Source organism: Monodon monoceros, unplaced genomic scaffold (assembly GCF_005190385.1).
Source record: "Monodon monoceros isolate NGI ecotype Baffin Bay Population unplaced genomic scaffold, NGI_Narwhal_1 Super_Scaffold_2, whole genome shotgun sequence".
In the NCBI taxonomy this organism is placed as follows: domain Eukaryota; kingdom Metazoa; phylum Chordata; class Mammalia; order Artiodactyla; family Monodontidae; genus Monodon; species Monodon monoceros.
The window spans coordinates 57905100-57929905 of record NW_021703776.1 but is presented as its reverse complement, the minus strand read 5'-3'; the positions used below and the strand labels follow the sequence as shown (position 1 = coordinate 57929905).

The window sequence follows — 24806 nt, the reverse complement described above, 5'->3', positions numbered from 1 at the left end:
TCCAGCTAATAAGTGAAGAAGGAATGACAGAAATATACTTCACCATTTTGCAATCCCCAAAGATGTAATGGATCTAGGTGAGGATTGTCAATGACTGCCAGCATCCCAAAGAGAGACGAGCAGATTTTGGTGCCTCCTGACAGAAGTATCCCACATTGCCTATGAAGTGCTCTTGCCAAAAAATTGAACTTGATGTTAAATGAAGTCTAGAAAGCCCAAATTACCAATTTATGAGAAATACAAGAAACAAAGGAACTAGTTAAACTGACACCATGAAAATGGAATCAACAATATTCACTTTGTACAAAACTCTACAAACTCTTCAACAAATAAATTTCAAGGCAAAACAAAAAAAAGGGGGGGGGAACAGATCTGTGATTTAAAAGCGTGTAAGAAGACATGTCAACCAATTTTAATGTACAGACCTTATTTCAGTCCCGATTAAAATAAAGGGCACTTATCTGGGAAAGCACCAAATGGCAGAGGTATACCCGTACTCCTGGGGTACTCCTGGCTGCAGCAACAGCCCAGCCCACATCACAGAGTTCAAGGAAGCAAGGCCGAGCTGGGCCACCTGATCAAGGACAGGGAGACCAAATCCCTGGAGGAGATTCCTCTCTTCTCCTTTCCCATCAAGGAATCTGAAATCACTGACTTTCTCCTGGGGATGTGCCTCAAGGATGAGGTTTTGAAGATTATGTCCATGCAAAAGCAGACCTACACTAGCCAGTGGACCAGGTTCTGTTGCCATCTGGGACTACTACGGCCATGTCGGTCTGAGTATTAAGTGCTCCAAGGAGGTTGCCAGGGCCATTCTAGGGGCCATCATCCTGATCAAGCTCTCCACTGTCCCCGTGCGACAATGCTACTGGGAGAAGAAGACAGGCAGGTCCCACACTGTCCCTGCAAGGCACCAGCCTCCATGCTGAGTGCCTCTTCCCACCCCCAGAGGCACTGGCATCATCTTGGCCTCTGCACTCAAGAAGTTGCTGCTGATGGCCAGTATGGATGACTGTCACACCTCGACCAGGGGCTGCACTGCCAACCTGGGCAACTATGATGCCATCTCCAAGACTTACAGCTCTCTCACCCTGATCTCTGAAAAGAGACCGTGTTCACCAAGTCTCCCTGTCAGGAATCCAGAGACATCTCCCACAGACTCACACCAGAGTCTCCCTGTAGAGAGCCCAGGCTCCATCTATGGCCACCACTGTAGCATTTTTATATAAGAAATATAAAGTGAATTAATTAATTTAAAAAACAAAGGGCCAAAATCCTATGAAACAAACAAGGAAATTTGAAGGATATTTTAAAATATTAAGAAACTATGGGTAACTTCTCAGGTGAAAATATGGTATCATGGTTACTTTTCTTTAAAGAATACTTATCTTTCATACTTACATGCTGATATACTTATGGATAAAATGCTATGATATCTGGGATATGCTTCAAATAACCTTGGGAGAGGCTGGAAGTGGGTAGAGACACCGATGAAACATGACCAGTTGTGAGCTGATAATTGTTTAAGTTGGGTGGTAGGTTCATGCTGGGTCATTATCCTGATCTTTGTACTTACATAATATTTGAAATTTCTATAATTAAAATATTTAAGAAGTTTTGTTCACAATTATAACATAAGATAGTTTTGCTTAATTGTTTAAAAAAATGCTGAAAGCCAGGAAGGGATTTCACATGAAGGTAAGAAGCGTTTGGAAATGCAGGTGTCCCTCATTATGACTGGAGCATGAGGAATCTCTCCGAAGTGACAACAAGAGTATCCAACCCCTTTCAATTGAAGCAAGACTAGACCAGGACAGCAAACCTGCTGGTGGTGAGCGTGGTATCTCATGAAAAAGGCATGGTCTCACTGACTTGGTCTTGGTCTCACCAAGTATATTATGAGTGACAGCAGCAGCCTAGCCTCTGTATGTTGTAACTAATCATAACAAGACATTATGAAATTATATATTTTGCAATGTAATTAAAAGATCTTTCCATAACTGCCAGATTAAATCCCAAATGGCTAGCACAAATGACTGCCATCTGAACAAGCTTTGAAATGGCCAGGGTACTCACCCTCAAGACAGCATTCCTGAAGCAGATCAGAATGCTCCAGGCTCTCAAGAAGCCTCCCCGGATTCTAAGTTGCCCCCAAAGGATGCAGTGGCTTGCACATTGGAAAGTTTATCTATGACTCTAAGCCACTCCAAGACCATTTGTAAATTACTGCTGGGGTAATTTAAAAATATTGAGATTTGCTGACCTGAAGAAATAAAGATGTCCACAAATGCCTAATGCAGTCAGGCAGTCACTCACTGGCAAGATCTTGTGTGAATGTCATGAAGTCAAATATGTCATCAAATATGACAGTTTCCAAAAGGGACCCAAGGTAGGTCATGATCAGTAATCAAGGGGTCAAATCAAAGTACATGGAGGGATCCCAAAGCTTACCTCTAACTCTGTCCTTCAAAAACCCAAATCCAATGGAGCAATCACCCTTCATTCCGTTTACATCAAGTTGAAGTGATCTTTTATTCTAGGAGTAATGGCTTGATGATTTGACACCTATGAGTCATAAGCAGCCCTTGTAAAAAGCCCAGTGACACTGTGTTAGCTCACATTTAAGCCTCAGCTGTGTTTCCCACTCTGTTCCCAGTAGTCCCCATCTTCTTTGAATCTAGGGTGGGGTTCTGGGCCCTGGCTCAATGAGTGCACTCAGTTTCAGACCAAATATATTGCAGTGAACCTTAAAAATTCACACATTTGCAATGAGACTTTCTTCAAGGGGAAAATACATTTTTAGTTATTTGGCCAAAACAAGCAAAATACTCAAAATGTTGAAATGGTGAGGCCTCCACTATTTCATTACTGCTTTGCTGAGGCAAAGAAGTGAAGATATTTTTCTTTGTGGTTCCAGCAAGCAGGCATACATTTATCAGTCAGGACACTCTACAATGGATGTCTAATCAGATACGCTAGTCCTCTGGGTAATTCCAAATTCCTGCATAGAAACTTTGGCTTCTTTTCTTTAATGACTGCATTTGGAGAATGAACTAAAATGGTCAAAATTTTCAATACATCTTGGAGAAGGGTTAAGCACAAAAGTCCTGTTAAACAATAATGGGATTTGTGTGTGAAACATGACACTCTTCGAACACTTTTGAGAAAGTTACTCTCCTCTTTCCCTTCCAACTAATAACAATTCAACATTATTTAACATAATCCTACTGACAGGTAATTTCTGACACGAAATTTATTACTGACTTGCCCTTTGAGGGCATGTTTCACTATTAATGTTTCCTTTTAAAAGCTATAGCATACATTAGATTCTCCTACAGCGTTTCCCCATGTTTTCCTTGGAAACCCCTACTTTCTGTGGTATTTTACATTACCCGAACCTGTTTTAATTCTGGATCCTTACACACACACACACACACACACACACACACACACACCTCCTTTCCAGAAATACATCCAGAAATATACTTAACACTGAAACGTTTTATTCTACAATTATTAGGTTTACCTAGAACTGAATAAACAACATTAGTAGAGCATAAATTTAAATTAGTTTCTCCTGTGCCTAACTGGGTATGTGACTGACTGAGCTAGAGGGCTTGAATTCAACAGGACCATGCCAGGAAATGGGGGAGCTGCAGATTGCGGATGTTATCCAGATAGGGCCAGTGAGACCTGCAAGCGTCTGCCCTCATTGGTGCCCTGAGTCTTTCACAATGCAGGACACATGAGACTGTACAGAACACATTTGTGATTCTGACTCATTCAGAGAGATGATTCTTTACCTGGTGAGTCAGCATGAAGCTAAGCATTTCCCTACCTGTGTTAACCATACAAGGGCATTGCTACCTGGAGGATTAGGTCATCTGCCCCAGAAGGAAATGCACACCATCTTTGGTTTTTCTGGAACAGCCTTACTGGCATCATGAGCTCATAGGCTGGAGCTGACCACGTGGTGTCCTTCCTTTGAAAAGGAGGCATCGTCTAAAGGGCTGGTTGGCTGGCAAAGCAGCAACGAGACAAGGGAAAGAAATATTCATTCATTCATTATTTATTTATTCATTTGTAATTTTAGGGAGGTCAGGTTTGTTGAGTTACAATTTACAGATGGTAAAATTCACCCTTTTTAATATTGCAGTTCTATGAAATTTGACAAATGCATAGTCATGTAACTACTACCACAACCAAGATATAGAAGAGTTCCATCGCCTCAAAAAATTCCCTCACCCCCTTTGTAATTAACCCCTTTCCTAACCCACCATATTTATTTTAAAATAATATTCAAATGATTTACAACAGAGACATGAATTCACCTGCATGTTGTGACTTGTCCTTAATATAGTGGCAGGATTTACTGGTAGCGAGATTCAGAGACGCTCCATACCACCTGAAGTCTGAGAACGTGCTGAGCGAGATCTATTGCCTCCCATTTGCCCTAATGGATAACCTATTTCTGCAGAGAAACACATGCAGGAGTGATTCTACTAGGTAAATTCTTAGCTTCCTAACTCTTCCTCCAAGCTTAAGAAGAAGACTTACACCTCCCACTGTTTCAGAAGACTAAGTTCCCTTCAGTCTCCCATCTCAACCAATTCTAACTGGAAAAAGCTGGAGATAAACACACTCTCCCCTACCTTGGCCCTTGCCTCTCTCCCTATAGACTGACACACACAGGAAGCTCGCTCTCTCTCTTTTACACACACACACACACATACACACGCACACACACACGAAACAGAGGCAACACAAAAACTGCCAAGATGGTCTGTCCTCCAAGGTGGTCGTAAAATCTTGAAGGCCACAACGGGACCTTCTAGGCCCAGACCTGTGCAGAAGCCTGGGGTGAAAATCCTCTATCCCGAGAAGCTGGAACAGATCCGAGGGCCTTGCACATTAGGGAAGAGTTACCTTCCCAGGCTACTGGGCCATTAGCAGCTCTACCATCCATTTTTCATTTGAAGGAACCTTTATAAAGGTTGAATTCTTATCTTTGGGAGGCCTGTAAATGCAGTTCTTGTGTTTTCATTTGGGTTTACTTAGCCTGGGGGATTTAGGTCCCCCTGTTTAGGTAGTAAATTTTCCCCTTTGTGTGAATGTATGTGGTTAATATACTTAAAAATCCATCAGGCAAGGATAACAAAAATGCAGCCGCCTTTACACAGCAGTTTTTGGCAAGAATATAGTCACTCAGGATGGCTGTGTGGTGCTTATAATTGAATTGTGGTCACTAAGCCGAATGCTATCAAACTCTGGAAAAACCAAAGCCAGATACCTCTGAGCACGCCTTTCACCACCTTCCCTCTGGTCCCTTCCCTTGCTGCCAGCTCCCCCTGTTCACCCAGCTGGCAGAGTGGGACACAGAAAGAAGCCCAAGATGAATAAACGGCAGACACTGCTACAGCCTTTAAACATGTACCAGAAAAGATGGACTCCAGCGCCTGAAAGGACAGAACTGAAGACCTGATGGCGTGAGTTGCAACGCTTGGGAGGTCGGTGAGGGAGAAGCTGCTCAAGAAAAGGAAAACGACAAAGGCCCTCGAAGACGCCCTTGGAGAGCTTCCAACTCTTGGTTGAGAACAACATTAAGCTTTGGCCCCTTGAATCAACATTATCTGACACTAGGGCACAGATTCCGGGCCCCCCCAAGGTCCCCCTCACAACGGTAACCTTGGGTGATCGATGGTCCATTAGCCGATTTTTCCTCCCCCCCGCTCTGACCCCACACGCTCATCTCTCTGCCACCTCCCTCCCCGGCACTGGTGGCAGAGCCCAGTCACCAGGCTGGGTTCAAAAGCTGTGGGCTCTGACCACAACGAGCATGAAGCCTTCCCACTCAGCCACCGCTACTGCCGACTGCAGGAGACCCAGTGAAGATCACACACCCTAGTGTTTCCAACTCAACCAGGTGGCCTTGGTCCCTGACAGATCTGAAACAAAAGGAGAAAACCAGCTCATTGCACAGAGTCATGGCAGGAGGAAAGGAAAAATCCTTCCATACAACTCTCTCTAGCCTAAAGACAAAATCAAATCAAAATCAAAATACACATAAGAGGATTATTCTACTTAAAAACTACCTTTTAAAACAAATAAATAAAAATAAAAACTACCTTTTTCATTAGGCAAAGGGATAGCTCAATATTTCCTATCCTTGCCAGGCACTGCGCTCATTCAACAAATATTCTAAATGGGCACTCAAATGTAACAATGGTACCCAGGCTCTTTGGGTGCATAAGCCCATCCCATATGCCGTGTAAAGGATAGAAAAAGCACTTTGGACTCAACCACCATCCTAGAGCAAATTCTGCAAAAAATGTGCTCCCAGAGCTAAGGAGCCTAGGAGCAGGTGAGCTCAGGGTCTAGAAATTCATCAAGATGGAAACTATAGGCAGTCCAGCACAAATGGCTTCAAAGCAAAGGACAAACTGTCCCATAGACCCAGGACCTAAAAGAAAGCTATGTCTAAAATGTACGAGTCAGAAAAGCACACATTTCTCAAAAGGTAAACACACAACCTACTACTCAAGAACTACTGTACTAATTCAAATTATCACTGCTTCCTGCTGATCATGGTTGCGTAACTACCTCAGGTCTAACTTTGTAGAAGGATGTATCTGCATGGCTATGTAAAGTTACACCTCTGTGGGAGGGAGACGCAAGAGGGAGGAGATATGTGGATATATGTATATGTATAGCTGATTCACTTTGTTATACAGCAGAAACTAACATACCATTGTAAAGCAATTATACTCCAATAAAGACGTTAACAAAATAAATAACTAAAAATAAAGTTACGCCTCTGACATCTTGCTTTAAATGGTAAGCTCCAGGAGGAGTTATTTGACTTTCCTATTATAACCACAGAGATAGCATGATATACAAGTAGTCACAGATTATGAATGAACACAGATGAATAATTACAACTGATCAATTTTTATGCCAATAATTTAAAAATCTTCTCTTTTAAATTAAGATAATTTAAGAAGAAATGTAGAGACCCTATTCTCATATTTGAGCCAGGCCATACTTAAACTTACATATAACCAACCAGTCCCTATCATTAACCTTTATTGACCTAAAGATTACTCATGTATCAACACATGTCAACCATCAAGTTGCCCCATTCCCTCAGGAATTTCAGAGACCTGTTTTAAGAAAAGCAGTAATGACTTCTGAAGGAGTGAACAATGGAATCTGATTTTCTAAAACAGTTTTAGGGTCAATGATACAAGTCCTTACATCCTGGATTTTAACCTGCTCACGTACTGTGGGGAAGGAGGAAAGACACGGGCCAGGGAGGCAGGGAGACTGGGATTGATATCAAATGACATCTTAGAGCAGCGCCCTTGCCAACCAAACTCTGCCTGGCTCTGACCATAGACTAGTTAGCAGCTTCAATTACATAGTATTTCCCCTTTAACATTTCCCTCCCCCCATTCATGTTTTAAAACATAATAAAACATAATTTCTTATGTTACTGTCAAAAGGGTCTTTCTGGCATTTTACTGCTAAAGTCTTATCCTTCCACCTACACTCCTCGACCTCCCTCACCCCTCTGCTACTAAAAAAAATCACAACTGAAAGAAAAGAGAAAAGAAAATGGAAAAGTATGAAATCTGTGAACACACATAAGGGGGAAAACACTCCTTGCCCTGCTTTCTCCTAAAGAGTGAGGAAAGACAACCAAAATGAAGGGCAAAAGGAGCGTGTGTGTGTGTGTGTGTGTGTGTGTGTGTGTGTGTGTGTGTGTGTGTGTGTGTGTGTGTGTGTGTGTGTGTGTGTGTGTGTGTGTAATCTGTATGGTACAAGAGGAAGCCATATAAGATCTCTCAGTGCCCTAATGTCATGCTTAATAAACAAAGCTCACAGTCAATGACATTACCCAGGAAATACCATGTCCCGTACTGTTCAGTGTTTGTTTCAAAGTGCTAAGTCTGGAGAAAAACAAAGGAAGCCAGAGGGAGGAAGAGAAATTCAGTTTAACTGTACTGCTGTGAGCTCTAAAAGCAAGCCAAATCCCAAGTCTGCCTCTTCTATTTTGTTAGGAGAAAATCTTTTCAAGTATGTACATGATAAAAAAAAAAAATCAATGGGCACTGGTCTTCCTTTGGGTAAGTCAGTGGTCTTTATCATTTCGTTTTAACAAAGAAGAAAGCATAAAACCACTTCCCTTCCAATGCATCATACTTCCAGAGTTTGGTCCCATAACTAACACAGAGTTGTGTGCTTCATTAAAACTCAGAGATCCACCTGGTTTAAGGTTTTACAGATCCATTAGGCAGCAGTTGAAATATGGTACAATTTTCTCATATGGCAGTCAGTCAGTTATTATGGATTGGGTCCTCCTGGCAACGAATGTGCCAGATGAATTTACACTTTCCAGTCCCTGGAAGGCCTCACATGCCCCCAGCACATGTATGTACACACTGTTTTGCTCCCACTCAGAGGACATACTATGTATGTCTTTCTTTCTTTCTTCTTCTCTTCTCTTCTCTTTCTTCTTTCTTCTCCCTATTTCCTCTTACATTCAGTCATGTGGTCCCACTTTTTACACATTTCTGGAGTAGTTTTATCCTCCAGCTCCAATACATATACATTTTGGGTATTTTTTGACCACCTTTACTCATGTGCTGCCCTCCCCTCCCCAACCCCTACCCTCACCTCTGGCCACCACCAGTCCGTTCTCTGTATCTATGGGTTAGTGTTTTAAGTCTATCCATGTTGTTACAAAAGGCAGGATTCCCTTCTTTGTTATGGCTGAATAATACTCCATGGTACAGTCGACTCTGAAACAACGTGGGAGTTGGGGGCATTGACCCTCTATGCAGTCGGAAATCTGCTATAACTTTTAGTTGGCCCTCCGTATCCATGGTTCCTTCATACCCAAGGTTCTGCATCCGTGGATTCAACCAAGTGTGGATCATGTAGTACAGTAGTATTTACTATCAAAAAAAGTCTGTGTATGAGTGGACCCATGCAGTTCAAACCCATGTTGTGCAGAACTCAACTGTGTATGTGTGTGTGTGTGTATATATATATATATATATATATATATATACATACACATGCCACATCTTTACCCATTCATCTGTTGATGGACAATTAGGTTGTTTTCATGTCTTGGCTCTTGTAAATAGTGCTGCAATGAATATGGGGGTACGTATATCTTTTCAAAGTTCACATTTTAAATACTAGTTAAAGGGTTGCCATTCACCTAGAATCTCTTTGAAATGAGTCCTGCAAAATAATTGGAAAATCACAACTTTTATATTTGCCTCTAAAGCCTAACTATAGCAACCACAATCTAGTTTTTCAAAGGGATCATTATATTTGTCAGCAGATAAATCTCTTATTTATTTCTGACGACCTTATGTGTAACGTAAGACGGTATTCCTGAGACAATTAAAAAGAAAAAAGAAAAGAGCATGTACAGACAAGGAAACGCCATGCTGCATCTAATAAAGATTGCAAAGGCTTAACAGGAGCCAGTTCTGATTAGGAACATTTTGTAATCAGGAAGCAGAGGGCAAGTGAATATGAGCCACTTCTGCTTGCTGAGGATTCTTTTCCGGGGTGAGTGGCTGTTCTCATACCAAAGCTGGGCAGGGACACCAAAGGAATCTGCCAGGAAAGCCATACAAAGGTGTGAGATTTCAGGGCTTCCCTGGTGGCGTGGTGGTTGAGAATCCGCCTGCCAATGCAGGGGACATGGGTTCGATCCCTGGCCCGGGAAGGTCCCACATGCCGTGGAGCAACTAGGCCCGTGAGCCACAACTACTGAGCCTGCGCATCTGGAGCCTGTGCTCCGCAACGGGAGAGGCCGCGACAGTGAGAGGCCCGCACACCGCGATGAAGAAACTAGAGGCCCGCTCACCGCAACTAGAGAAAGCCCTTGCACAGAAATGAAGACCCAACACAGCCAAAAATAAATAAATTTTTTTTGTAAAAAAGGTGTGTGATTTGAATCAAGAAGACATGGGAGTAACTCGTTGGGTGATTATTCACACTCTTAGCAGGGCAGCAATGAAATTAACATGTAAATATTTTTAAGTCAAACGAATATTTCTACCCGCAGGCATAGGACAACTTGAAGAACAGAATGTCAATATCTCAAATTAAGCAGAACAATCCTGCTTCATGAGATAAATTATCTTTCAGTGGTATTACATGGACATTTTAATCTTATAAAACATAAACAGTGGTGCTTGCTATCAAAATATTGTCCCCAAATATTGTCATTTCCTCTGTCCTGAAGACAAGATTAAAGGACAAGCAAGGAGATGGCAGTAATGATTTTCAAACTGTATTCTAATCACAATTTTTTTAATCAACTTTATTGAGATATAAATTATGTATGATAAAATGTATCCATTTCACGTGGAAAGTCATTGAGTATTGGCAAGTGTCTACACCTGTGTCACCACCAACATAATCAAGACATAAGACAGTTTTGTCACCCAAAAATTTCTCTCATGTCCTTTTGCTGCTGGTCCCCTCCTGGGCCACCACTAACATGCTCTCTGTTCCTACAGGGCATTTTGCCTATTCTAGCATTTCGTGGAAACAGAATCATAACGAATGCGTTCTTTTGTGTCTGTCATCTCTAATCTTGACTTGCCAAACCTACCATTTTGCTCAAAGTCCTGTGCCCCTCACTCCTGCATCTCATGGTCAGGAAATCAGCTTCAACTCTGATAACCAGACCAGGGATGGACAAGTGCCATTTTTGAGAAAGTCACTAGAATAGCAGGAAACAAGGAGTGGGAAGTTGCAAAGGTCAACTCCAGTTCATTTCCTTTTGGGGTATTAATTTTAGCACATTGTTTGGGTTTCCCCAAGAAGATATTTTTGGAATAAGGGGATTCCAAGCATGAAGGCTAAACATAGAAAAGACGAAGACCCTTCCCATACTCTTTCCCACACACGCCTTAAAGTGTTAGGTCTTTGACCAAACAGATGCAAGATAAATGCTTGATGATGACAACAGAGAGAGAAGAAAGAGATGGGTTTTCTCGCAATATCTAGAAGAATTTGGGAAAATACTAAAGTACAAAGCAATTGTGGATTACTTATTTCTGAACCTACTGATATTCTTCTCACCTAAAGTAGAATTTTCCTGGGTTTATAAATTAGAAGTTTTCACTTACCACCACTTACCACCAAACACGAATACTTTCTTCTTCTTTTTAGGACCAAGCAAGGATATTTTTGGTTGTGTGAGACATACAGTTGTCTATGGACCTGATACGCTCTATATAAGCCACCCCAGTGTCAAAAGAATCCTAATTATCAAAATTATTAGGCTATTCTGTTTCCTGATGTCCTCTAAGACCTTCCTGTGTGACTCAACTTTTTCAAATAAGAAAAGGCATAAATTGTTCTGTGTCCTAAGTCTTTATGTAAACATCAGCTCCTGGGTTCTATTTGTCCTCAAGCTGCTGTCACATAATGATTGGAAGAGAAAATATTAATTCTTCCAGGGCTCTGGGGTATAATGCAAGCAATAAATCAACTTACATAATTTTTTTTGAAATAAAGCAAAGGGATAAATTAGTTAAAATGATTTATTTAAGAGTAGTGTTTGTCATTAAGAACCTTTCTACTTCAACTGAAACAATTTTGATCCCAATGATAAGATTATTTTAATCTATGGTATTGTAATAGATGAAAAAAACTAAGGCAAAAACAGGAGACAACTAAGATGATGTATACTGAGAAGAATTACAGAGAGGGCTGTGCTCATGACTATTTTATTATTTTATTACTTATTTAATATTTATTATTTTATCATTTAGTGAGAAATTATGTTGGATTCTTGCCCTAGAAAGAGCAATACTTCCTTCATCAGACAGATTATCTGACCAATAAGAAGGTTAATCAAACCACTAAAGAGAAGGTTAATCAAACCACTAAAATAGAATGAATATTCAAACGAAAAAAGTTTTAATTCTTCTGAATAGTAAGTCAACATCAGGCACTACTGCCTACTTAGTAGGCAGTCTTGTCTTACATTATCTAGTTCTATAAGGGAAAAAAGGGTTTATAAACTCTGTTAACCATATATTCAAAAGATCAATGGCCATTAGAATGATCCTTTCACTGACATTTCTCAAGGTCAATCTCTCACCCATGTGAGCCTCTGATGGCAGAAAATAAACCTAGATCTCACCATAAACATAGATTCTTTCCAATATCTAAAGCCAATGTAAAGGAGAAATAGAATTTGTCATATTTCTTTGGTATCAAGGGTGTGTGTAGAGGCAGTGGGTTCCAGGGAAAAGAGCACCAAAATAAAAATTTTATAACTCGGGCTTCCCTGGTGGCGCAGTGGTTAAGAGTCCGCCTGCCGATGCAGGGGACACGGGTTCGTGCCCCGGTCTGGGAAGATCCCACATGCTGCGGAGCAGCTAGGCCCGTGAGCCATGGCCGCTGAGCCTGCGCGTCCGGAGCCTGTGCTCTGCAACGGGAGAGGCCACAACAGTGAGAGGCCCACGTACCGCAAAAAAAAAAAAAAAAAAAAAAAATTTATAACTCGTCTTTGATTCCCCGCTTCCTGTAGTAGGGACCTTGAATAAGTCATGGCCCTTCTAGTCTCCTTTGGTTCTTTATTTGTTTAAAAAAAAATGTAGTTGGAAATTGTCCCACATTCCTGCTCTACCTGGAGTGAGATAACAAAAAGATGCATGTGATCTGGTTTGAAAACTTTTTAAGCGTCACACAAATGCAGAAGATTACCACTCTTTTATGCATACCATCTCTCTAAATACTGTATGCTATACATATTCCTATGTCAGCACTACCCTTAAATTTGTGAAACAATCCAGCTCTGGCCACAGATCTCCTGAGGACACATTCCTTCTTACATCAACAATGTGCATTTACAAATTACCTAAAGACCCCCTAAATCTACAGCAAAATCTTCCACACTCTGTTTTCTAAACTAAAAGCACAACTGGCTGTAACTTACCAGCTAACTCACTGACTAACCAACTAACTAAAACATAGGGGCAGAAAGCAGCATGTTCAGTAAGCTTACCAGGTTTAAACTGGAATGGAAAAAAAAAATCTAAATTCAAAATATGGGCAGAAAAGGGCCCAGACAAACCAGTTATTATTCCTCAAAAACATCACACTCCTTGGAAGATCTACAAGCTAAATACAAACTCCCACACCAGCATGTCACACACATTCAGATTGTAGTCACTGTTCAGTGGTGGCCATAGGCAACAAAGACCTTCTTTGAGACAACTTCCACCTGGTTGGGGCGCCCCAGTTCTGAACAGTCTACTGCAGCCAAATGCCTCTCCTCCCTGTTTTGCCATCTGGTTGAGATAGAAAGGTTACAGCGATAGTGATAAGGGAGCTGGTACTACATGGAACAAGGATTCAGATCAGTGACTGCCCAATTCCTCTTTCAGTGTGATCAGAAGACCTCAACAGATAGGCTGTGATCAAAACAAAACATTTGAGGTCGTGCTGGCTAAGTTCTTAAAGGCTGTGGACAAGTCATTCTTCATGCTTTTTAGAGTTCACCTAATCACACATAAAGGTTTCTGTCATTGAATCTTCATCTGGTAGCCATGGAATCCAGTGAATTTATGAATTTCGGGGTAGTATGCAGTTGTTGACCCTAAGATGCTCACATTCAAAAAGCAGTCAGTCGGTCGATCTTTTCAGTGATTATCATGGGTGCCTGAAAGGGGAGAACCTTGTCTTGTCAGGGTAGGATTGTGGAAATCAACTAACTTAAAATCAAATTAGAAATTAAACATATCTTTGATTTTTCAATCTGGGCGGGGAGGAATAATTATAGATTCACAAAAGGTTGCATAAAATTGCACAGGGAGGTCCTTCGTACTCTTCACTCAGTTTCCTCCAAAGGTAACATCTTTCATAGTTATAATGCAACATCAAATCAAGAAACTGACACTGATACAAACCACAGAGTTTATTTCACCAGTTTTATAGGCACTCATTGTGTGTATGTGTTTAGTTCTCTAAAATGTAACATATATGTAGATTTGTGTGGTCACCACCACAATCAAGATACAGACTATTCCATCACCAGAAGGATTACTCACAATACCTCTTTATAGCTACTTCCAGCCCCTCCACCAACCCTAACTCTTGGCAACTACTAGTCGGCTCTCCATCCTATAATTTTGTCATATCAAGAATGTTACATTAATGGAAACATATAGTATGTAATTTTTTGAGGCTAGCTTTTTCCATTAACTGTAATTCCCCTGAGATCCACCTAAGTTATTGCATGTGTCAATAGTTTGTTACTTTTTATTGCTGAGTAATATTCCATGGTATGGATGTACCAGTGTCTGGTTAACTGTTCCTCCATTGAAGGACATTTGGAAACAGGTTCTTATTTTAAAATAGTCCAAATTTGTGAATTCTGACACAGATCAGATTAGTTGTATAAAGAGAAAAGATCTGTCCTGACTGGATGAAAATATGCTATAGAATAATCTATTCACAAATTGATTACACATGAATATTATACATTCACTTTATGGCTTTTACCTTTTGGTGACCATAAGAAGTTCTCAATAATGTGTCCCAATTTTATGATGCTTAAAAAAGCCTCTAGCAAAAACTTTCTGCCCAAACGTACCTTTTTTGTCCTAGATCTTTACAGTAATGCTTCAATGGCCTCTACAGCAAACAGAATTTTAAGAGATATCTATTTTTTCCAGACCGAAGAATTGAATTAACAATCTCCAAGATTTCTGAGTGGCTTTGATCTGTCTTGCTTAACTTTTCAGCCATTTCACGTACTGAAATATTCCCAATGCAACTAGAAGTTCCAAGTGTAGAGCTCTCTTTCCTATTCTGTCACTTAAAGCTATTAAGACCCCATCCATAATTTAAGCAAACACATGATGAGCACTTTCCATGGGCCCAGTGCTCGTGGGCTGCTTCCTCTATACATTACAAATACCCTTTCAAATGGTCTCTATTATTATTTCCATTTCACAGATGAGAAAACTGAGGCTCAGAGGGATTGAGGTACATTTCTCCCAGTCACACATTTAGCAAATGGAGTTCTCAGGTTTCAAACCCAGGGGTCTAGTTCTAGCACCTGTGTCTTTAATGGCCCCCACTACTTTCCCACCTTCAAAGACTGCATCCCTGCTTGTCCAGTTTGCCTAATACCCTTTTCATTTCCCCACTCCTCCTATATTTGTTTCACATAGTTCCTACTTTTGTGTTTTTCTATTGTCGTTATCTTTTATGTCTCTAGAACAATTCCTATTTTACCCCACCCTCCATACACTAAAATAGACAGTATCTACTAAAGTTTATTACGTAGAACCAGGCATCACCTCCCCTCCCTCCCAACAATAGGGATAAAAGAAGGTCTAAGGATCCCCCAAGATGAAGACCAACATGGCGATTATTTGAAGGGAGATAACCCATTCTTGGGAACGTTACATGTTCCTTTCCTTTGCTCGTTTGATTCTCTCATTTTGGTTGTATATACCCAACCAGAAGGTAGACGCAGAAAAAGGAAAGAACGTGAAACTCATGTTGGTTGAAATGACCCTTTACCGAAGCTCTAGCAGGGTGGGGTGGGATAGGGGAGGCAAAGAGGCTGTTATAACTCTTAGTTGAAATGTGTTAACTTGGGTTGAGCTGTTTATTTACCTGTGTGGTTTCTGAGTCCCACAACTCCTCTACAGGAGAGCACATACTTAAAAACCCTAGAATATGTATTGCAAGTCGTTTTTGGATAACTCCCGTTCCTGTCCCTCACACCTCTGGCTTTTCTACAACAGGGACGGTGCCAGTGGTACAATTCTTTCACCTTTTACCCATTATTTGTAGTAGAATAGGAATAATATGAAACGTTTGCCTTTGCCTCACACCAAATCTTAAAGCAAACAAAATCTTCGGAGGACTGTCTAGCCTGCAAAATGTTTCTCTCACGTAAATTGTGTACTAGCTAACTCCTTCTCTTCTCCATCTCCTTCCTACCATCCTTGCTTCTCACGTCATTAAATTAAACCACCACAGGCATGTGCCTGCTACAGTGAGTTTTATCACAAAAGGGATTCTCGGGAAAACCACGCTAAAAAACTTGGCGTATATGAAATTACTCATAAGGCCCGCTGTCTGATCTCCACGCAGCTGCTCTGATTAATGTTAAGCCTTGTGCCTGGTGCTTGGCTGGGTACGCCGAGGAAATGGACAGAGAGTGTCTGCACTGCTCCTCTACCCCCTGTTCAGCAACTCCTGGATTCAAATAGCATTTTCTTTCCAAACCACCAAGGCACATTAGGGAACTCAGGGAGAGGTGGGTGTTAAGGAAGGGAGGATACAAGGCAGGTCTAGGGATCCAGGGATATAAAGGCCGGGGTATGGAACTGGAGGTGGGGAGAGAGGATTGGGAAGAGGCAGGAGTCACTACAATGTGCTACGTACCTACAGCCCTCCCTAAGCCTCCACCCCCACACACCAACTCCTACCAGACACACCTCGCGCCCCACCCTCTCAACATGGCATGGCTCCTTTTAATAACTCCATTCATCCCCCTTGAACTTCACGAGAAGCAGAAATCAAATCACAGACGGCATTTCTATCGAGGCAGGCACATCACAAAAGGATGGACAATAGGTGTCTTAAAGATCATCACGGAACAATTCTCACATCCAGGCATTGACTAAATATTCCTGACCTGTTAGACGGCTTACAAGGACAATACGATGATCAAAGAATGAAGTCTTAGCTAAAACAATCGACAAAAACTGGGCTTGCCCTGGAACTTTAAGAACCAAAGTTCCCTATTTGTAAGATAGAAATCGATTTTATAATTTTACTAATTGGCAATAGTACAGAGCTGGGGACATCTGTCATTATACACTTAGGGACTCATCACTGACAGAGGCTGTGCTGTGAAATGGGGTATCAACTTTGGCTAGATGAAGTATCTGTGAAAGACCTTCTCACACATCCCCCCCCAAGTACAGTCTCATGTTAATAACAGACCAAAATGCTTGCAAATATCATCTTCTAAAATTATTTTTAAATTTCCAGACATTCTCATGGATTCAGTTTTAATAAGTAGGAAAGAAAAAAACCCCAAGAAAACATAGTTACGGGCTTATTTTCACATCTTTTATAATTAATATTATTTGAGGAAGAAAATTCCAAATACAATCTGAGCTAATACACCATATTTGTTACAATCCTTCCCTCTCTCTCTCATCTTTCCTGTATATACTTCAAATGAACTTAAAATGAAACTTTCAGACAGAAACTTAAGCTATAGTAATTAGTTCAAAGCTGAAGCTTCGATCACCTCCTACGGATCAAACTGCCAACACAATTTGAATAAAAGGGAATGTTTCTAATCTCTTGTAATTTAATGTACAAAAAACAACCATCTTTATCTTACAGGAAATTCTCTTCGAAATCTGTCAGCAAAACAGGAGAAAGGTTGGGGCTGTGTATGAGAATACACCGTCAAAAGCTCTGAGTCTTATTTTGCCTTTTCTAAGTCACTTCAGATACTCAAAAAAAGTGAGTTTCCCCTCACTTATCAAAAACAAATGAAACTTCTTTCCACTAAAATATACCATAGAGCATAAAAATAATCCCACCCTACTTTAAGTCAAGATCCCCTTTAAACTCTGTAGGGAAAACTCCCCGGTTGTACCTACGCTGAGCTTTTTCACACTATCAGGTCACTGCACGGAATGTAAATTGAGCAAAAGGCCAATTTCACAGAGGGAGCAGGATTCAGATAAAGTAATGATGGATGGAGTGAGGTAAAGAAGGCGTGTGGCCCTCAAGATGCTCAATCACTAGTTCTGGGTGAGGGGTAAGTGATATTACACTGGCTTAATGGACTTGCCAGTACCAATTAACCTGGGACACAAGGAATGGCCAAATGCATCACGAGAAGTTGTTACAATTCTTGAGTCTAATGATCAGAGAAATAATTCACAGACCAAGTGTCTGATGACGCTCGAGGGTAGCTTTAAAACATTCCACCACACACAAAAAATCCTTCTAGCCCTCCGAATGGTTACCCACCATTTTCACACACCTTCTCTTACATGAGATAACTCATTGAAATGCCAAGTTCATGAATAAATAAATCTTAGTTTTAGCTCCCTTTCCTGCCTTTTCCTTCAGAGGGAAATCAACATCAGTTTGCCAAAGAAGCATAATTCGAGGTCCATCTTCCCACCTTCTTAGAACTCAAATGTAGTGAACAAGTATTATCTCTTTTCCCCCTGATGGAAGGCAGTCCAATGAGGCATCCTGTTCTTTACTCCCCGTTTTGCTCTCCCATGCCTTGGAGACCATCCTTCCTCCCACATAGGCTGGGAATCCTTGCCAAGTAGAACGAGCAAGACTCAGCTAAGCTGTGGCTCGTCAGGGTCCCAAGGTCAGGAGAACGAGGAGGGTCTAGAGTTGAGGTAGGGGTTGATGTGGTCCTAGGATGGGAATGAGGACAGGTTATTTACTCCCTTTAATCTGGTCCAACAGCAAACTAAAAGAAACATCCAAACCTAAGTTGGATCCAGCCAAGAATTATTTGCATGAAATCTGACTTGCATCTAGGCCAGACTCTCCAGGTCCACTGTTGAACTTTCCTGATCTGGAATCACGTCTCTCTAAACATTCCCAAGGGTACTGTTATCACATTTTATTGGTGGAGAGTACACTGGAAAGGACGTATCATTCAGCATCCCCAGTGGACACCTGAAAACGCTGTGGTACAGTAAGCAGGACCAAGAGATGAGCTTTCCACTTACAAAGAGGTATATGCTCTTCTGTATTGCTCTCTGCTCCTGGTGGCCAAATGTCTACACTTCATCAGAAAGCAATAACAGAGGATCAAAACGGAAGGCCTTATCCAACCCTTGGGTTCCAGATTGTCCTGTCAACAGGCATTTTGTAGCTGGGAAAGGAAAAGAGCTGCACTGCTTATCCTGCCAAGGAGATAATGGATCCAGTAATTTCTGAGTTTGCCTCAGGAAAGTCTAACTATCCATTAACCACATTCTTGAGTGCAGGGTGGAACATCACACATTTTATGTTTCATACTAAATTATGGGCTTGGTCCCAGGGCAAATTTAAGCACCGGGTATGCTGGGAACAGCATCATATGGCACTATCCTAGCTCCAAGGCTCACAAGTCATTAAGCAAACTGGGATCCTTCTCACTATTGAAAATCACTATCACATACTAATAACAATCGCAACAATAATAATAGCGAATACTTTTGTGTCCTTAAAATGAACACAATGCTAAATACTCTATGTATGCGTTATCTGATGCATACATTTATTTCTGATGACAGCTATGTGGGTTGATTGCTAATAGCCACACTTTATGGATGATGTAACCAAGGTGGGGAGAAGATAAGCACATCCAAGGTCACAGAGCTGTTAACTGGTCGGACCAGGACTTGAACCCAGGTCTGTCTAGCTACAAGTTTATGCTCTTAACCCATTCAAAAGGCTTCTCATATGGCAAAAAAAAAAAACAAACGTATTTTATTTGGATAGAAAAATAGGAAAAGAAAATTCTAGTGCATCCTCCTTTCAATAGTTTAATATGAACTGTTCAAAGCGGGCAACTGAGATGCTTCTAAGCATCTGTGGCTCACTTCTTTTGGATCCCAGAGTGCTGCTATGGAAATAAGTTGTAGTCTAGATCATACTTTTCTTCTAATATATGCAATGCAAGAAATTCGGTTCTGAGATATTCAGCGTAGTTGGCTCCTTTTTGCCCCTTGGGAAGAGTAAAATTTCAGTTTGTTTTATTTAAAGCATCTCTAACCTTGAAGTGACCACCTTTATCTTGGTCCCCCACTGGCCTGGCTGCCCAGATATTTAGTAAAAGCAATTTTGGGGAGTTCTCACTCATCATGTTTGATTTGGGGGAATATTCACTCATCATAGCTATGTAGCTGCCACATACCCCACAGTCTCATAAATATTGCACCATATCGTCTCTGAGAAGAATCTTCCAGTCAGAAAGGTGGTCCCTTTGGGAGAGGTCAGGGAAATCCCCAACATTTAGGTCCACTGGGTGGAGGGGGGTTGAATGACGTGATTTAGGAGGCCTTGGCCTAAAGCGCTGTGGTAGGCATGATGAAAGTGAGGCCAAGGATCAGATTTCCCAAGGAACCCAGAACACCACACCAGAGGTAGGTGTATGATATCCATCTGCTGAACTTGTGACGCCAGAGAACTTCAACTGGAGTAACGTGAAAACTGGCCTGGCCCCTCCAATTTCAAAAGCATCAGTCCTATCCCCTTTGCTTTGATGGTGTGCAAAATGGGTCTGAAATGTGATCTCTCAATTATTCCCAAGGTTGCTGCTGCCAAAAGAAAGAGCCATAAGCCAGACCCTTTTGCACGTTCAGTCTTCGTCACCAGCTTTGAAATTAAGACCATGTTGGTGGGAAGGGTCGAGAAGTAGAAAGAGGAGGCCTCTTTTTGTCCAGCCTTTGGCTAAAGTTAAAAGTGATTTATCCTTTTTTGCACAGCTGGGTGCTTGCTGTATAAAATGGAAGACATGCATAGAACCCACCAAAGAAAGTGGGCATACCGTGGGACTTGAGGTAGAGGCAGAAAGAAATGTTGAACTATTAAAACTATTTCAAATTAGATAATTGATTGGCTGTATATATATATATATACACACACACACACACACACACACACGTATATATGTGTGTATATATACAACATATATATATATGTTGTATATATATATATATATATTGCCATCACTATTCTCAAAGTTTGAGACTTTAAGAATTGAAAGTCTTTCAAAATTTCTCAGAAAAATCTTCCCTGACCTTCCTAACAAAGTCAAGCTCTTCTACTAGATATTTTCATACCAACGTGCATTTGTACTTTAAAGGGTTACAATTTATAGGTATTTGTATAAAGCTTTAATTAATGTCCATCACCCTCAATAGACCATGTGTTCCATGATCATGTCTGTTTATTTTTCTCTCCATTATTTTCACAGAGCCCAGCACAGTATCTGGCACATAATATGATACAAATATAAAAAATATATATTAAAATATATAAAGTACCTATTATTTTATTATTTATTTATACAATTGACCCTTGGACAACACAGGTTTGAACTGCACAGGTCCACTTATATGCAGATATTTTTCAATAAGTATACTGGAAAATTTTCTTGAGATTTGCCACCATTCAAAAAAACTTGCAGGGCTTCCCTGGTGGCGCAGTGGTTGAGAGTCCCCCTGCCGATGCAGGGGACACGGGTTCGTGCCCCGGTCCGGGAAGGTCCCACATGCCGCGGAGCGGCTGTGCCCGTGAGCCATGGCCGCTGAGTCTGCGCGTCCAGAGCCTGTGCTCCACAACGGGAGAGGCCACAGCAGTGAGAGGCCCGTGTACCGCAAAAAAAAAAAAAAGTTATACACAGATTTTTTACTGTGCGGGGGGAAGGGGGGTTGGCATCCCTACCCCCTGCACTGTTCAAGGGTCATCTGTATATATAAAATATATATGAAAAATATATATGCATAATATGTAAACTATATTTTTTCAAAGAGGAGAACACAGACATTGGATAGTGGGGGTTGGAAGGTGGGGATGCTCAAGAAGTATTTACTGAAAGACTAGAGTTAGAATAACTTAAGGATGTTCAAGGACCCAAGTGGGATGTAAGAAGATCTTTTGACAACTCGTGTTCCTGAACCATATGAAGTTTCAGAAAATGTTGTGTCCTCCTATAGCTAGAGTGGCTTGCAGGGGCTGCTGACCAGAAATTTTAAATTCTAGCAGAGAAGACTGAATGAGGAGGAATAATTAATTTAAAACTGTTTGGAAGTCAAGGGATTTGGTTATCTGGGCCACATAGGTATGAAGGAGCCTGTCACAGGTTGGGTTCTCTGGAAGCAGGTGCTGAAATAGAGTTTGATATGAAAAATCTTCCTTAGAGAGAAAACAGATTTTTATCCCTAATGTTAATCAAGATCCTATTCTGCCTACACCAATCACCATGTACTCTTCACTGATTATTTAATCATCACCTACAGAGCTCCAGGCACATGACATGCCCAGTCCAGCTGGGTAAGTGACATGCTAAAAGTCACACGGGTGCGCCACAGGAAGACGCCAGGGTCGGCCTGGGGAAATCGGGAGGAGTTGAAAACTTCTCCAGAAAGCTAATTGTCACTAGACCAATAACCTGAGGAATGTTTAGGAGATAGGCAGCCTATGTTTATCCAGGCCTTAATGAGAGTTAAGTGGGCTGTAATCCTTGAAACCAGAGTTGTAGAAGGAGGTAAACTAGATTTCCTTCACCTTCAAGTCAAACAGACATCATATTCATCAAGTATCTGAATCCACTCCTCCCCACTAATAATAGAGCAGGGGCGGTGAAAACAGTTACCTAGTCTAAGATACTATAATTAACCATTTGACTTTATCTATGAGGTTAAGAAAAAGAAACCAGTGGTAAGCTTTACCTTTTTATTTATACTTCATAATTCTGTTTTGTTCAGGGGGTCTAGCCGGCAATGTAGACACCAGTTTTCATTTTATAAGGAGAAAGGAGGTAGATTTCTCATCCTCTGGGGAGGCGTGCTTGTGAAAGTCAGGCAGATGAACTGAGCATTGCCCGCGTAAGAGACTGATGGCTGGCTTCCCACTGCTCCGGAAGGAACTCAAATTCAGGGGTTCAGTGGAGCCCCTTTGCCCACCAGTGATTCCTTGGCTCCCTGCTGCTGGTGATAACCTCTCAGGAGTTTGCAAATAAAATTTCTTCCTGTAGTTTCACTCTTTCCCACTTGGCAGGCTTTCTGTCGCTAATGGATCTGACATTAATGGGTCCTTTCTCCCTTACTCCCTTGGATCTCTGACAAAGTCAGCACACTCTGGGGAATGGGGCAGGCGGTTAGTTAGTTATCACCTACGGCACAGGTCGCAGGGCTGGGCCCAAGCTGCCATCCTCACACCCCATGGCTCTCCCATCAAGTGCCTGGAATTACATGGAAATAAATTCAGTGGACACTCACCATCTCTTTTAGATTTTATTCACAGAAATTTCTCCATCCATGGATGGAGCACGCCAACCATTTTTTGGGAGGTGTCCTCCAGGTGTGTATAAAATTCAGTTCAACCAACATGAACGGAGAAATTACTGTGAAGCGTGCACAGCGCACTGTGATGTCTGGGTGTGGTTATCGGTGCAGTCAATCCTCTTTGGGCGAGAGGCTACTAACTTAGGATGAGGCTTATGTCATTTGTTCACATTATTCGCAACTGGGTTTGTCTTCGAGTTCCTTAACTTGCTAGAGTGGTATATTGTGGCGGTGCTGAAGCTATGCATACCAGACCACCAGTGTTTGAATCCTACTCCTGCCATTTATTATCTATGCGACCTTAGGAAAGTAATTGTACTCCTCTGTGCCTCTCTCCTCATCTGTAAAATAAGAATAATAATTGTATCTCCATTTTAAAGATAAGAAAACTGAGGCACAGATGAATTCAGTAGCCAGGTTAGGTAGGTGGCCTTGAATGCACCTAGAATAGTGCCTGGTACATGGAACACACTGACTGATCACTATCGTTATCTCAGCTTCTCTTTCCTGGGCGATCCTTTGTAGACACTTGGAAGTACCGGCTACGGCACTCAAACAAGTTTCGCTTCCCCACCTCCTCCAGTATGAGGCTAAGTGAGCCATGCAGGATTGAACTCTTGACCTCTGTAGGCTTAGCACCATGCCCTTGCCCATTGCCCGACTTAGCAGAGGGAATGCAGGGCTACTAACTACCAAGCTATCAGTTCTAAAGGATGTCAATCCCCTTTGCTCCCTCATCGCAAACCCCTTCAAGATTTAAATATACCTTCTAAGTTGATCTGTTTCAAACATTTGCTTAAGAAATAAAAGAAGTCAGAGTGCCTGCTGCTTTACTCAAAGTTGAAAATGGAGATACCAGTCTCTTCCCCCACTGGTCCTGCATTCTATTCCCCCAGGTTCTTTGCAAGGGAAAAAAAAAATTATGTTGGCCACAGTTGCAATCAGCTTTAATTCATTCTTTATTGCTGCTCTGGTTTTGTGTTATTTGAGCTGGTTTAACTGTTAAAAGCGTTTCAAATGTTCACATGGTCTGCATTAGGTTACCGAATTAAAACAGGAACAGCCCACCAAATGTAGCTTTCTGAAATGCAAACCACATGAGTTTGATTTCTTTGTGGTATAACTTTAATTGGGTTCAGAGGTCTCCGAGACTTACCTGTCTATCTGCTCTGTGATGGCCTGATCTGATAAGACTAACTTAAAGGGGCTGAAGGATCCGAATTGCCTCAACTCTAGTTTCAGAACCCACACTGACCACACGACAGCTCCATCCCATTTATGACTCTCTAAACTCAGCAAGGTTGGAAATCCCTGCATACTCCCTCAGGGCATCTTCACTTGTGCTAGCAAGTGTCTGGCACACCCAGAGCACACAGGTTCCACACAGGAAGAGTTGGGAAATTGCTAATGTAGTATCAGCCACATGTCAGAATTGCCACTTTCCTCCATCCCCACGGTCAGTGATGCCCAACATCTGTCCTTTTCTGACTCAGTAAGAAGGCTTTAGCCTCAGATTGTCCCATTGTGGGTCTTTTGATGCCACTTTGTGGCCAGTCTTCCTTGGACGGTGTCTACCTTCTAGAACAGCTTTCACAGCTTCTAACTTTTCCTAAACTGGTCTCCCCTTATCACCTCTGAAGGCAGGCAGAAGCAGCAAGCAACTGTGGTTTAGTTCCTAGGAAGAGC

The 24806-nt window shown here is 41.6% G+C and overlaps 1 protein-coding gene and 1 pseudogene across 4 annotated transcripts in view; one reads left to right on the top strand and one right to left on the bottom strand.

The window, feature by feature from the left end:
* Window positions 1-20470, top strand: part of LOC114901804 — a 32499-nt pseudogene extending 12029 nt beyond the window's left edge.
* CREB5 (cAMP responsive element binding protein 5) overlaps window positions 1-24806 on the bottom strand; it is a 413326-nt gene that overhangs the window by 202130 nt on the left and 186390 nt on the right. The window lies entirely within an intron of this gene.